Source organism: Triticum aestivum, chromosome 6D, assembly GCF_018294505.1.
Source record: "Triticum aestivum cultivar Chinese Spring chromosome 6D, IWGSC CS RefSeq v2.1, whole genome shotgun sequence".
Taxonomy (NCBI): domain Eukaryota; kingdom Viridiplantae; phylum Streptophyta; class Magnoliopsida; order Poales; family Poaceae; genus Triticum; species Triticum aestivum.
Window position 1 is genome coordinate 71,398,278 of NC_057811.1, and position 15,708 is coordinate 71,413,985.

The following is a 15,708-nucleotide window of genomic DNA, read 5'->3' on the forward strand; positions in this document are numbered from 1 at the left end:
ACCATGCCAAGTTCCAACATTTTCAGAGTTCATTTTGTAGTGATTTTCAATTTCACCGTCATTTAGCTCTCTAAACAAATCGGTAAATGACTGAAAAACAGCAAATGATGTCAGAACGTGTTGGAAATTGATGACGTCGCTTTGAATGATGCATACTGAACGCAAAAATAGGCTGGAGTTCAAATAAGTTTAAAAAACATTGAAGTGCCCGTGTAACAGATGAGTTCTCGTCCGAAACCCTGATACTCCGAAAGAGATTGTCCAGTTTGTACACGAGGTGCGTCCAGTTTTCGCCGTGACCCTCTCTACTCTTTTGCACATGCTATGCGGGCGAAATGATGATACCATGCCAAGTTCCAACATTTTCAGAGTTCATTTTGTAGTGATTTTCAATTTCACCGTCATTTAGCTCTCTAAACAAATCGGTAAATGACTGAAAAACAGCAAATGATGTCAGAACGTGTTGGAAATTGATGACGTCGCTTTGAATGATGCATACTGAACGCAAAAATAGGCTGGAGTTCAAATAAGTTTAAAAAACATTGAAGTGCCCGTGTAACAGATGAGTTCTCGTCCGAAACCCTGATACTCCGAAAGAGATTGTCCAGTTTGTACACGAGGTGCGTCCAGTTTTCGCCGTGACCCTCTCTACTCTTTTGCACATGCTATGCGGGCGAAATGATGATACCATGCCAAGTTCCAACATTTTCAGAGTTCATTTTGTAGTGATTTTCAATTTCACCGTCATTTAGCTCTCTAAACAAATCGGTAAATGACTGAAAAACAGCAAATGATGTCAGAACGTGTTGGAAATTGATGACGTCGCTTTGAATGATGCATACTGAACGCAAAAATAGGCTGGAGTTCAAATAAGTTTAAAAAACATTGAAGTGCCCGTGTAACAGATGAGTTCTCGTCCGAAACCCTGATACTCCGAAAGAGATTGTCCAGTTTGTACACGAGGTGCGTCCAGTTTTCGCCGTGACCCTCTCTACTCTTTTGCACATGCTATGCGGGCGAAATGATGATACCATGCCAAGTTCCAACATTTTCAGAGTTCATTTTGTAGTGATTTTCAATTTCACCGTCATTTAGCTCTCTAAACAAATCGGTAAATGACTGAAAAACAGCAAATGATGTCAGAACGTGTTGGAAATTGATGACGTCGCTTTGAATGATGCATACTGAATGCAAAAATAGGCTGGAGTTCAAATAAGTTTAAAAAACATTGAAGTGCCCGTGTAACAGATGAGTTCTCGTCCGAAACCCTGATACTCCGAAAGAGATTGTCAAGTTTGTACACGAGGTGCGTCCAGTTTTCGCCGTGACCCTCTCTACTCTTTTGCACATGCTATGCGGGCGAAATGATGATACCATGCCAAGTTCCAACATTTTCAGAGTTTATTTTGCAGTGATTTTCAATTTCACCGTCATTTAGCTCTCTAAACAAATCGGTAAATGACTGAAAAACAGCAAATGATGTCAGAACGTGTTGGAAATTGATGACGTCGCTTTGAATGATGCATACTGAATGCAAAAATAGGCTGGAGTTCAAATGACTGAAAAACAGCAAATGATGTCAGAACGTGTTGGAAATTGATGACGTCGCTTTGAATGGTGTGTACGGAACGCAAAAAAGTCTGGAGTTGTAATAAGTTTAAAAAAATGAAGTGCCCATGTAACAGATGAGTTCTCGTCAGAAACCCTGATACTTCGAAAGAGATTGTCCAGTTTGTACACGAAGTGCGTCCAGTTTTTGGCGTAACACAAGAAGTCCGGAGTTGTAATAAGTTATTAAAGATAAAAAAGAGGCACAATGCTCGTTAATTAGCTTCAAGCCTTTCGGAATAGTGCAAACTGCACTGCACATAGCTCCGTGCAGTCTACACTATTCCTCAAGGCTTAAATCTAAGCAACGTGCAGATGAGCATTGCGCCTCTCCTTCATCGTCTCTGCACTCAGGGCTTATAAACCGCTCCTAGTGCCTCTCTCTTCGCGAGGTGGGACTAAAAAACAGCTTACTAAGAAACTATAGTACCAGTTCATGGCACGAACCGGTACTAAAGGTGCCCGTGGGGCCCCAGCCTGACCACAGCCCGACGCAGCATCATTAGTACCGGTTCATGACACGAACCGGTACAAAAGGTTGCTCACGAACCGGTACTAATGATCTCCGCCCGCCTAGCCGTTGGAACCGGCACTAATGGACACATTAGTGCCGGCTCAAAATCAAACCGGCACTAATGTGCTTCACATTTGAGCCTTTTTCTACTAGTGACTACATCCAAAACTTGAAATTAAAATCAACTTCACCACTTCCGGGCCGGCCATTTCCCCTTCTGGTCGCCGGCGTGGCTGTACCCATCGTCAGCTGGTGGAGGATCGTCCGATTCATCGGAGGAGGAGCCGTCGTCGTCGGAGGAGGAGTCGACGATGATGAGGCCCTTGAGGCGCTGGGCGGCCCGGTCCTGCTGGCGCCTGAGCTTGGCCAGCCGAGCCGCCTCCTTTGCCTTCTCCACCGCCTCCAGCTCGGACTGCTCAATGACAAGCCGGAGAGCCTTGGCGTTCTTCAGGCGGAGCCGCCGAGCATCCGTCTTCACCGTCGTAAGCGACCGGCGGTAGACCCACACGAGGAGCCACTGGTCCTCGTCAGGCTCTGCCGGTAATTCACTAGCGGTGGACAGAGCTCTCCACAGCCTCCGTCTCCCTTGCCCACTGCCTCTCACGGCGGACGGCGCGCGCCTCCGACTCCGGCTTGCGCGTTCGGGCCGGCGGGGCGGGCACAAGCATCGACCGCTGCCCATGAGGAGGAGCAGCAGCCGGCAGGGCGAAGGGACGGCATGGGGAAGCAGCAGCCGGCGGGGTGATGGGACGGCGTGGGGGAGGCGCCGATTGTGCTGGCCGCCTGTCGAAGCTGCCCATGGGCCGGGAGGGGCCAGCGCCGGCGTCCGAGATGCGCCGTCGGGGAAGCGGCGGCGGCTGCAGCGAGGCTGGAGATCCGGAGCTGCCCTCGCTGTCCACCTTGGCCCGCTCCAAGGCGATGCGGAGGGCAAGCTCATACTCCGGATCCACCTCGTCGTCGGAGCGGCTTCCGAAGCTCGACATTGCGCCGAATTCGATCGGAATCAGTGAGGGAAGAGGAGAGGACGTGGCGAGAGAGGAGAGTGAGTGAGCTAGGGTTTCGGACCGATGAGGCCGATGGGGTTTTTTGTTGGACATCCGTGGGGTAGGTGGTGGCCCGGGCTTGTTACGCGGACGCGCCTGGACGTGCCCGGGCCACCCCATATCCGCCCCATATTTAGGCTGGATATGGATGGTGCCGGTCAGTCCGGACGTTTGAGACCCGTTTGAGATGTCTCCCTGGTCGAAAAAATCTGACCGGGTAGCTCGCCCGGACGTATGTGGCGGTTTTGAGAGGTCCGACTGTAGATGCTCTTACGAATTCTTGAAAATTCTGGATGCTTACACCGTCGTGCACACGGTCGGGTTCCACTGTTTCTTCTCTTCTTCTTTTTTCTTTTTTTTTCTATTAGTGTTTCTATTTCTTTTATTTTATTTTATTTTTAATTTCCTTTCTCCTTTGTTTTCTTTCTCTATCTTTGTTTTGGGTATTATACAAAAGTGTATGTATTACACCCACAAAAAAAGTACGTGTATTACAAAAATGTTGATCATATATTCAGAAAATGTTCGTGGTATATTACCAAAAAGTTCATTCTATATTAAGAATTTTTCCAATGAATACTACAAATGTTCACCATGTATTTGATATTTTTCAGCGTATTCGAAAATTGTTCAACGTACATTACACAAATTTTCAATGCATATTCTGAAATTGTTCAACGTACATTGAAAAATGTTCAATGCGTATTTGAAATTTGTTCAACCTATACATTCATTTTTCCAAAATATTCGAAAATAAGAACCGTGCAAATAAGTGAGCTACAGTAAGTAGAGCTACAGTGCTTCTACATTTCGTTTTAGGTTGGACCGCAAATTGGCAGGCCCAGTTGAGGTACCCCTGTGCGAAACCAGAGCTTCTTGACGCACACGGGTGTCTTATAGGAACTCTTCCAAAACCGGGTACAAATTCAAACGTTATTGGGCCATCCCATTACTATCCTAGCGATTGATAGGTGTGCGCCATGTTGGAAAATACCTATTTATGACGTTATAAGCGTTTGCCAAAATTTAACACTGCAGCCCAACATGCGTGAAAAAACAACAGCCCAGAAATGAACATGATACCCCAAAACAACAACAGCCCAATAACACAGGAAAACAAGCTATTGAGAAACAAGCGCGCCGCATGAGCCAGTGCACACAAAAATGCGAATTTGTCTCAGAAAAAATCACAAAAATATGAATCTTAGAGCTTTGATCAAACCGTGCTGGTGTTAGATGAGAGATAACTAATTTTCATCTTGACAAGAATTAACAAATCTTGACAAGAATTAACAAACCGTGATGGTGTCAATTCTCAGTTACTGGATGTAATAAAAAAGTTAATGCACTAGCACTATACCGTCGTGCAGCAGCAGCAAGCTAGCAACAGTCTGTCACTGGCATGTCCTTTGGAACTTTCCATTTCTTGTCGATTGCACTGCATCGTCCATGGCCGTTCATTCTTGCAGAACCAGGAGTAGAAGGAGAAGGGAAACGTTCCACCTGTGCGTGACCCAAATATATTCCAGCTCATGTATGAACCGGCCATTAAAGGCTAATAAATCAGAACCAAAGAAGAGAGGTTTTGGTTGTTCAAGCTGGAACATAATGTAAGAACGTTTTTTATGGTGTCAAAAACGCTTTTACATTATGGGACGAAGAGAGTATTTAAGAACAAAAATGAGTGAGCAGCACCCAGCTGGCAGTTCGTCCCGAGCGCCTTGCCCCTTCTATTTAAGCGCCAGAACCCCAGAGCCTCAGGCATCCCTTGCAACATCGCTTCTGTCACAACAAGTTTCCAATCACCGCAGATCGGATAGTGCCCGTTCCGCAAACAGATCCAACTCAGGCGTTGGCTACTTCCTTTCCCTTGCCGGTGCGCCGGCATGTGCAGCCCCCTTGCACTGGCAAGGGAAGGAAGTAGCCAACATCTTGGGCGGATCTAGAGCATGGGGGCCATGGCACCCACGACGAGTTTGCAATTTTTTCTTTACTACTATCCATTATACTCACTAGGTACAGTTGCAAGAAATCTTATACGAATGTGTTATATTATGCTCCCTCCGTCTTAAAATAAGTGCCTTAATTTTGTACTAACTTTAGTACAGAGTTGTACTAAGGTTGAGACACTTATTTTGGGACCGAGGAGTGTTAAAAAAACATGCTAACCTTGATCTGTGTTGCCATGGAACAAAGCAACCATGTAAGCAAAAACCTGTATAACTCAAGTGCGAGATGCATTTAGTTTTAACTTTTGCATGTAAATCAGTTCTAATGTCTGGTTACTACAGATCTGCTTAACGCTGCAAGGCAGAAGGATTAGATGCAGATAATGGAAAACATCTGAAACCCTCGTATGACATTATACCTAGTACTGAACTGGCTTGCCGTTGTTTAATTGTGTTCATGAAGCAGCACTAGTGCAGGGATTACATCGCGCTGCTGGATGCAGTGCAGACCAAACCTTCTGGAACTCGTCAGCTCCCTGTAGTGCACAATCTAGAGGTACTAACTTTTTTTTCAGACGTTAGCGTTAGTCCGATTTTGGGGATTCTGTGATGAATTCAATCGGCCGTTGAATAGAATGGATTCGATCTGATAATGGGTTCTCAAAAAATAAATAAATGATTAATGGGTTACTTGTCTGCGTTGTGAGATTGGAATGACGGGAGGTATTCCAACGATGTTGGGGAGATGAACCGTGGCACCATCAGTCTTACATCGTTCCACCAGTTTCCAGCCTCACCAACAATGGCGGACGTCCGATCTGATTCAAGTTCTTTCGATGTGCCTCCTCCTCCGCTCTATTAGCTATTCAGCCATCGTGGATTGAAGTGTAGGCCTTGGGACTCGGATGCTGAGGAGATTCAGGAAGGGGACTGGCGAGAGGTTGTCACATTGATTTGGATCCATGTTCTCTTCGATGATTAGGACGAGATGCTAAGTTGTTTTTTCTTGGAATGTCTATTTTACATCCGCTTGAAAATGAATTCGCTTTCGGTCACTTTTTTCAGCCGACTAAAAGCATCTACATCCGGATTTTGCAAATCCGACCCCTCAAACGTCCGCGGACGCGCCCGGGCGGGTCCACGGACACTGACATAGCACTTCCTAAATTCGCGCCTCCACACTCGCGTATCTCATATCCGGCTCCCTATATCCATACAAATTATAGTACGTAGATCACCGAACGATCAAAATCGACAGGCATATAAACCGATAGCAAACGGGCATAATCACATAAACATTATCAAATGGGCATAGATCACATAGTTCAACGATCCGACACATTCTAACTACATACTAGAACTAGATTATATAAAAAGGAGAGGGCGAGCTTGACGAAAAGGGGTTTTCCCGCTTTATATTATAAAGCAACCGCCAGAGCACAAAGTAACAAGGATCCACCGAACACTCACGACAACATCAAGTACACAAAAGTCTCACTGGGGGAGCAGCACAACAATCCCCAAAATAGAAAACAGCTAAGCGGCTAGTCCGGCTCCGGAGGGGGGCGACAGAAGCGGTGGAGAGAGTGGAGGTGCGAGTCTGGCGGCGGTGGAGGCAGGTCGGAGATCATCCTGTAGATGGCATTGCGATCATGCCGCTTGTTAAGCGGCCCCCAAAGCTGTAGAAAGCCACACATTTTGAAAATGGCGTTAGTCACACGAGAGGTGATGATGTGTTCAAAGGAGAGGCTGAGCTTCACCAGTTCCTCGCTGGCCCTTTGCCCTTCCGGGCGGCGGCGCTGTTGTAGGCGTCCGCAGCAGGAGGTGGGTCGACGTCGGAGCCGTCGGAGTCGGACCGTCGGAGTAGGACGACGAGGAGGAGGAGATGACGATGTAGCCTTGCAAGCACCGGACGATACGGTCTTGCTTGCGCTTGAGCTTGGCCACCCTCACCGCCGCCTCCCGCTCGGATTGCTCAATGTCGAGCCAGAGCTGCTTGGCATTGATCCTCCAAAGCCGCTGGGCGTCTGTCTCAGCTGTTGTAAGTGAGCGACAGTACACCTATTGGAGAAGACGCTTCTCCTCATCGGGCACCGGCATCACGCGGCGGCGGCGGGCGGACTGCACAGTCTCGCGTCGGACCCGCCCCCATCTCCCTTGCCCTCTGCCTCTCGCGGCAGGTGATAACCCACAAGTATAGGGGATCAATTGTAGCCTCTTTTGATAAGTAAGAGTGTCGAACCCAACGAGGAGCTAAAGGTAGAACAAGTATTCCCTCAAGTTCTATCGACCACCGATACAACTCTACGCACGCTTGACGTTCGCTTTACCTAGAACAAGTAAGAAACTAGAAGTACTTTGTAGGTGTGATAGGATAGGTTTGTAAGAAAATAAAGAGCACGTAATAAAATCTAGGGGTTGTTTAGATAAAGGCACAACTAAGTTAGTTTTAGTAGAGAGATTTTGTCAACAAGAAAGTTATTTGTCCGTAGGCAATCGATAACAAGTACCGGTAATCATTCTTGTAATTTTATATGAGGGAGAGGCATGAGCTAACATACTTTCTCTACTTGGATCATATGCACTTATGATTGAACCCCTAACAAGCATCCACAACTACTAAAGATCATTAAGGTCGTGAAACCCAACAGTAGCATTAAGTATCAAGTCCTCTTTACTCTCATACGCCATAACCCACTTATCCGCGTTTGGGTTGCTGTCATCCCCCGCAACACTGACAATAAGTAAACCATGAACATATTGCAACACCCTATAGCAGGGGCCCCTCACGTTTGCGCGAGAACGGAGGGCACCGTAGGACAGCACCATAAATAAAATATACAATCATACCAACCAAGATCACGATTAACCCATAGGACAAAACGGATCTACTCAAACATCATAGGATAGCCATAAATCATTGGGAAATAATATATGGAGTTGAGAACCATGTTTAAGTAGAGATAACAGCGGGGGGAAGAGGTGTTACACCGCTGCATAGAGGGGGAGAGAGTTGGTGTTGATGGTAGCAAGATTGTTGATGTAGATCGTCGTCACGATCCTAGCCCCGGCGGCACTCCGGCGCCACCGGGAGAGAGGGGGAGAGAGCCCCCCTCCTTCTTCTTCTTCCTTGGCCTCCCTCCTAGATGGTAGGAGAGTTCCCCCTCTGGTCCATGGCCTCCATGGCCGCGGAGGGGTGGGATCCCCTCCGAGATTGGATCTCCCTCTCTGTTCTCTTCTGTTTCGCGTTCCCCAGATCTGGCCGAAAACCATTTCTTATATTCCCGGAGATCCCTAACTCTGATTGCGCTAAGATTTTAACACGATCTTTTTTACGATATAAGCTTCCTTGCACCCGAAGTAGAGCTCCAACCGACGTTCGAGGAGGGCACAACCCACCACGCCTTGCCTGGCTCCGGGACCGCGCCCTGGTGGGTTGTGCCCAGCACGGGCCTCCGTTTGCGGTGATTCCAACTCCCAAAAATCACATATATTCCAAAATAATTCTCAGTGAAATTTTATTGCATTTGGACTTCGTTTGATACGGATACTCTGCGATACAAAAAACAGGAACTGGCACTGGGCACTGGATCAATAGGTTAGTTCAATAAATCATATAAAAAGTTGCCAAAAGTATGTAAAAGTTGTATAATATTGGCATGAAACAATAAAAAATTATAGATACGACGGAGCCGTATCAGCATCCCCAAGCTTAATTCCTGCTTGTCCTCGAGCAGGTAAATGATAAAAAAGATAATTTTTGATGTGGAATGCTACCTAACATAAACTTGATCAGATGTCTAATCATGGCATGAATATTAAGACATAAGTGATTCAAAGAAATAGTCTATAATTTGACATAAAGACGTCAATACTCAAGCATCCCAACAAACAATCATGTCTTTCAAAATATCAATGCTAAAGAAAGCTATCCCTACAAAATCATATAGTCTTGTCATGCTCTGTCTTCTTAACACAAAGTATTTATCATGCACAACCCTGATGACAAGCCGAGCAATTGGTTCATACTTTTTAACGCGCTTCAGCTTTTTCAACTCTCACACTATACATGAGCACAAGCCATGGATATAGCACTACGGGTGGAATAGAGTATGATGATAGGGGTAAACATAAAGAAGACAAAAAGTAAGAAAGTCTCACACCGATGCGGCTAACCAACGGGCTATGGAGATGCCCATCAATCGATATCAATGTGAGGAATAAGGATTGCCATGCAACGAATGCACTAAGTGCTATAAGTGTATGAAAGCTCAGTATGAAACTAAGTGGGTGTGCATCTAATCCTATAATGAAAAATTCCTACTAGTATATGAAAGTGACAATATAGGAGACTCTCCATATGAAAAAACATGGTGCTATTTTTAAGCACAAGTGTGATAAAGGATACTAACAATGCCCCTTCTCTCTTTGTTTATTTTTTCTTTTTCTTTTTTTTTCTTTCTTTCTTTTTCTTTTTTTTTTCATTTTCATTTTTTATTTTTTTCTCTCATTGTCCGGAGTCTCATCCGACTTGTGGAGGAATCATAGTCTCCATCATCCTTTCCTCACTGGGGCACTGCTCTAAAAATGAATAATGATGATCATCACACTTCTATTTACTTATAACTCAAAAGAAATAAAAATTACAACTTGATGCCTATGACAAAATATGACTATATGAATGCCTCTGGCAATGTACCAGGATGTGCAATGATCTAGCGTAACATGTATGGAAAATGATGAACGGTGGCTGAGCCACAACTACTATGTCAGCTATATGATCATGCAAAGCAATATGACAATGAATGCTCAAGTCATCAAACGGAAGCGGTGGAAGTTGCATGGCAATATATCTCGGAATGGCCATGGAAAAGCCATAATAGGTAGGTATGGTGTCTGTTTTGAGGAAGATATAATAAGGCTTATGTGTGATAGAGCGTATCATATCACAGGGTTTGGATGCACCTGCAAAGTTTGCACCATGTCTCGATGCGAGAAAGGGCAATGCATGGTACCGTAGAGGCTAGCAAATTGTGAAAAGGTAAGAGTCCGTATAATCCATGGACTCACATTAGTCAAAAAGAACTCATATACTTATTGCAAAAGTTTACTAGCCCTCGAAGCAAAGTACTACTATGCATGCCCCTAGGGGGATAGATTGGTAGGAAAAGACCATCGCTCGTCCCCGACCGCCACTCATAAGGAAGGCAATCAATAATAAATCATGCTCCAACTTCATAGCATAACGAAATACTATACGTGCATGCTTCGGGAATCACAAACCTTAACACCAATATTCCTACTAAACACAACCATTTACTAGTACCTACCACATATTCCATCTCTATATCGCAAAACTATTGCAAGGAATCAAACATATCATATCCAGTGATCCATAAGTTTTATGTAAGATTTTATAACTAACCATGCAAATGACCAATTCCCATTGACTCTCTAAATAGATATAAGTGATGCATGAGAGTTTAATTCTTTCTACAAAAGATCATGCTCTAATAAATATAAGTGAAGCAAAAGAGCATTCTACAAACAACGGTTTTCTATGTGAAGAGAAACAGACAATCCAAACATCAAATGATATAAGTGAAGCACATGAAGCATTCTATAAGGCCATACTCAAACGATATAAGTGAAGTGCAATGAGCATTCTATAAATCAACCATGGACTATCTCATACCAGCATGGTGCATAAAATAAAAATGAAAACTAAATGCAAAAGACGCTCCAAGATTTTCACATATCATGTCAACGAAACGAAACCGAAAACATACCGATACTTGTTGAAGAAAGATGGGATGCCTTCCGGGGCATCCCCAAGCTTAGACACTTGAGTATCCTTGAATATTTACTTGGGGTGCCTTGGGCATCCCCAAGATTGAGCTCTTGCCTCTCCTCCTTCTTCTCATATCGAAACCTCCTCGATCTTTGATCACTTCATCCACACAAAACTCAATAGAAAGTTCGGTAAGATCCGTTAGTATAATAAAGCAAATCACTACTCTAAGACTGTTGCAAACCAATTCATATTTTGTTTTTGCATTGTAGATACTGTAATATAACTTTTCCATGGCTTATACCACCGAAAAAAATCGATAGTTTCATCCAAACGAGCAAAACAATGCATCTAAAACAGAATATGTCTTAAACAGGACAGTCTGTAGTAATCTGAACATTCACCATACTTCTGGTACTCCAAATTTTTTGAAAAAATTAGGAAAAATAAAAAATTTGTATATAAAGACAGTGCAAAAAGTTTCAGAACCGTTTGACGTTTTAGTAAAAAATGTAAAATCGCTCACTACAGCCAAAGTTTCTGTTTTGCACCGCACAAACCAACAAGCAATCTAATCATCCTAAAGGCAAACCTTGGCACATTATTTTTATAATAAAATGGAATTATACAAGGGGATAATTATTTTTGTTGAAAAGTTTCTGCAATTAAGATTCACAAAGTTTCCATGGGCATGAACAAAGTTCAAGGCATGCTCCCGCTTCCACGGTGCTCATCTATCTTACTTTCACTTTTCTTTTTGTGAAGTTTTAAGTTCCCCTCTATATTTTTTTTGTTTTTAAACTTTATAAAAGCACTCAACAGAAATAAATGACTCTCTAAAACTTCCGAGTTGTCTCCCTGGCAGCGCTTTGTTTAAAGCCATTAAGCTAGGCACAAAGTGCTCAAGTAATGAATCCACCCGGATCCCAAGGTATATCAAAGCCAATGTTAATTAACAATGGTTTGGCATTTAGTAGTGAGCACAAAGCAACATATATCAAGCAATGATGAAGTCTAACTCTCTTCCTATGCATCGGCATGTCATACAAGAACAATTCATGAACATCAAGTAAAGGCCAATACATAGCATAAGCAGTTTCTTGCAATTTTTTCGTGTTGGAAACATAGAGAGGTGGAGATATAGTTACTCTCTCATAATAATTGCATGTAGGAGCAGCAAGCACATGCATATTATATTCATCAAAATCATCATGTGCAACGGTAAAAGGCAACCCATCAACGTAGTCCTTAATAAGTGCAAACTTCTCCGATATAGTGTAGTTTGGAGAATTCAAAAAGATAATAGGACTATCATGTGTGGGTGCAATAGCAACAATGCCATTATTAATATAAGGAAGTATAGCAAGTTCATATCCATAAGCATAATTCATCTTGGCATCTTGGCCACAAGAATAGCAAGCATCAAGTTCATCAAAAAGGGATATTTCAAATGAATCAACGGGATCATAACAATTATCATAACATTCATCCTTCAGTAAGAACGAAGGGAAATTAAACAATGTATGAGTTGAAGAGTTACTCTCATTAGAAGGTGGGCATGGGTGATCAATCCGCCCTTCCTCCTTTTGTTCCTCGCTCTCCTCATCATCTTTTTCATCCAATGAGCTCACAGTTTCATCAATTCCTTCTTCCATAGACTCTTGCAAAATATCAGTCTTTTCTTGGACAACGGAGACTTTCTCAATAAATGCATCAATATCGGAATTGTATTTATAATTATCATAGCAATATATGAGGATAGCAAAATTTTCAGGTCTATAAACTGAATCATCAAAATATTCAAACTTTTCAAACAAAGATTCAATTTCATAAGCACCCTTAAAAGCAACAAATTCTTCTATTCGTTCCACATCATAGTAATCATATATACCTCTAGCATAAGAAGCCAAGGTTTCATTATCATTAAATTCACATGAAAAGGGAAGGTGTGGAACCTCAATCTTAGAGCAACAAGTATAATCATATCTCAAGCATAGATTCCAAGCATACCATTGCAACATTTCAATTTTATCCCATAAAAGTTTTCCCTTTTGGGTCAAGCGATAATCCCTAAAGTATTCGCGTTGATCCAACGTTACTCCCATTATCAAGTTGAATGGGGTTTTCTCAGGATTATCAAAGTAGTGCATAATATTTTTCACATAACGAGCATCGAGGGTTTTAGGAGGTTCCCCATCTCCATGAGTAGCAAGTACCACTAATTTTTTTGGTGTTTCGTGTTCCATATCCATAACTAAAGATAGAGAACAACTTAGAATAGGAAATAAAAACAACTTAGTGATAAAGCAAACAAGCACACACAAGAATATTCACCCCACGCTGTTGCTCCCCGGCAACGGCGCCAGAAAAAGGTCTTGATAACCAAGAAGTATAGGGATCAATTGTAGCCTCTTTCGATAAGTAAGAGTGCCGAACCCAACGAGGAGCTAAAGGTAGAACAAATATTTCCTCAAGTTCGATCGACCACCGATACAACTCTACGCACGCTTGACGTTCGCTTTACCTAGAACAAGTAAGAAACTAGAAGTACTTTGTAGGTGTGATAGGATAGGTTTGCAGGAAAATAAAGAGAACGTAAATAAAATATAGGGGTTGTTTAGATAAAGATACAACTAAGTTAGTTTAAGTAGAGAGCTTTTGTCAACAAGAAAGTTATTTGTCCCTAGGTAATCGATAACAAGTACCGGTAATCATTCTTGTAATTTTATATGAGGGAGAGGCATGAGCTAACATACTTTCTCTACTTGGATCATATGCACTTATGATTGGACCCCTAGCAAGCATCGGCAACTACTAAAGATCATTAAGGTCATGAAACCCAACTATAGCATTAAGTATCAAGTCCTCTTTACTCCCATACGCCATAACCCACTTATCCGCGTTTGGGTGTCGGTGTCAAAACCGGCGGATCTCGGGTAGGGGGTCCCGAACTGTGCGTCTAAGGCGGATGGTAACAGGAGGGGGGACACGATGTTTACCGAGGTTCGGGCCCTCTCGATGGAGGTAATACCCTACTTCCTGCTTGATTGATCTTGATGATATGAGTATTACAAGAGTTGATCTACCACGAGATCGTAGAGGCTAAACCCTAGAAGCTAGCCTATGGTATGATTGTTGTTGTCCTACGGACTAAACCCTCCGGTTTATATAGACACCGGAGGGGGCTAGGGTTACACAGAGTTGGTTACAAGGGAGGAGATCTACATATCCGTATTGCCAAGCTTGCCTTCCACGCCAAGGAGAGTCCCATCCGGACACGGGACGAAGTCTTCAATCTTGTATCTCCATAGTCCAACAGTCCGGCTGTCCGAGGACCCCCTAATCCAGGACTCCCTTAGTAGCCCCCGAACCAGGCTTCAATGACGATGAGTCCGGCGCGCAGATTGTCTTCGGCATTGCAAGGTGGGTTCTTCTCCAAATTCTGAGTACCTGTTGAGTAGTGTCCGGCTTCCCATAAATGTTTGCACTCCTTGGCTTCCGCGCCTAATAATGTCTATCTTCCACGTGTCGAGCGAATGCGAGAAGCCAGGGCATTTTTACATTTGCCACCCTAGCCATGCGAGTAAACTGTCTATTAAAGAGACGGGGATCCTTAGATCCAGATGACACCATCCTCCCATAGCGAGTATCCATCGGAGTGCGCCTGAAAAAATCCATTCCAACATGGCCGGCCATCGCAGCTCCTCCTCTCGCTCCCGTAGCCCTAAGCCCGGCGATTGGAAGAAGTGTTCCGTCCCTCACAACCAATTAGTAGAGTTGCAGACCCAGGGATCTCTCCCTCCAGCGTATATAGTCCCCGTTCGAGTCGGGCTTGCCACCTACAATGGCGCGGAGCAAGCGGAGAGCTTCCCCAACCCATCCAGGGGGGAGCGGGTATGCCTTGTCCCTTACTTATTAAGGGGACTTGGATTTCCAATCCATCCGTTCCTCCGCGGGCTCCTGGAGTTCTACGGCCTCCAGTTGCATAACTTTACCCCCGCTTCCATATTACACATCGCTGGCTACGTCGCCCTTTGTGAACTGTTTCTGGGCTGCGAAGCTCATTTCGAGCTGTGGCAGAGGCTATTCTGCCTCGTGCCCCGTACACAGAAGGGGTCAATATATCAAGTGGGCGGAGCCGAAATATGGCACATCGCCGGGACCAGATACCTGTCCGGTACCCCAAAGAAGACGTCCGAAGACTGGCCTTCAGAGTGGTTTTATATGGAGGACGCCCCCCTTCCAGATCCTATTCGGATGGGCCTTCCTGAGTTCGATAATGCCCCTTTGAAGAAACGCCGCAGCTGGCGCCCTCGGAGCCCCCAGGAGGAAGATAACGCAGAAGTCCTTTACCTGATGGGCCGGATAGAGATGCTGGCCAAATCAGGATTGACAATAACCGGGGTTATGTCCATATGTATAATGCGGGGGGTGCAGCCACTTCAATATCGGGGACAACCCATGTGGCACTTCAATGGAGAAGACGATGCCACCCGCTGCGGTCGTAAAGGTCCGGACTCCGTCGCTGCCCTAGCGAAGATACTGTCCGATTTGTATAAAGGAGAAGAAGAGGAGTTCGCCTGTATTAAGCCACGGGATGGATTCTCCATGTACAACCCCCAAGCTAGGTGAGCTGCTACTTTCCACTCCAATCCTTTCTGCATTCTTTGTCATAAGTATTTACCTTGCTATTTCATAGCAGGAACTGCGAAAAGCTATGAGGGAGGTCCACAGCCCGTCTTCACAACCAGAGGACCCTGACCGGGCCCTCGACCCCGGACTCGAAGAAGATCCGGACACATT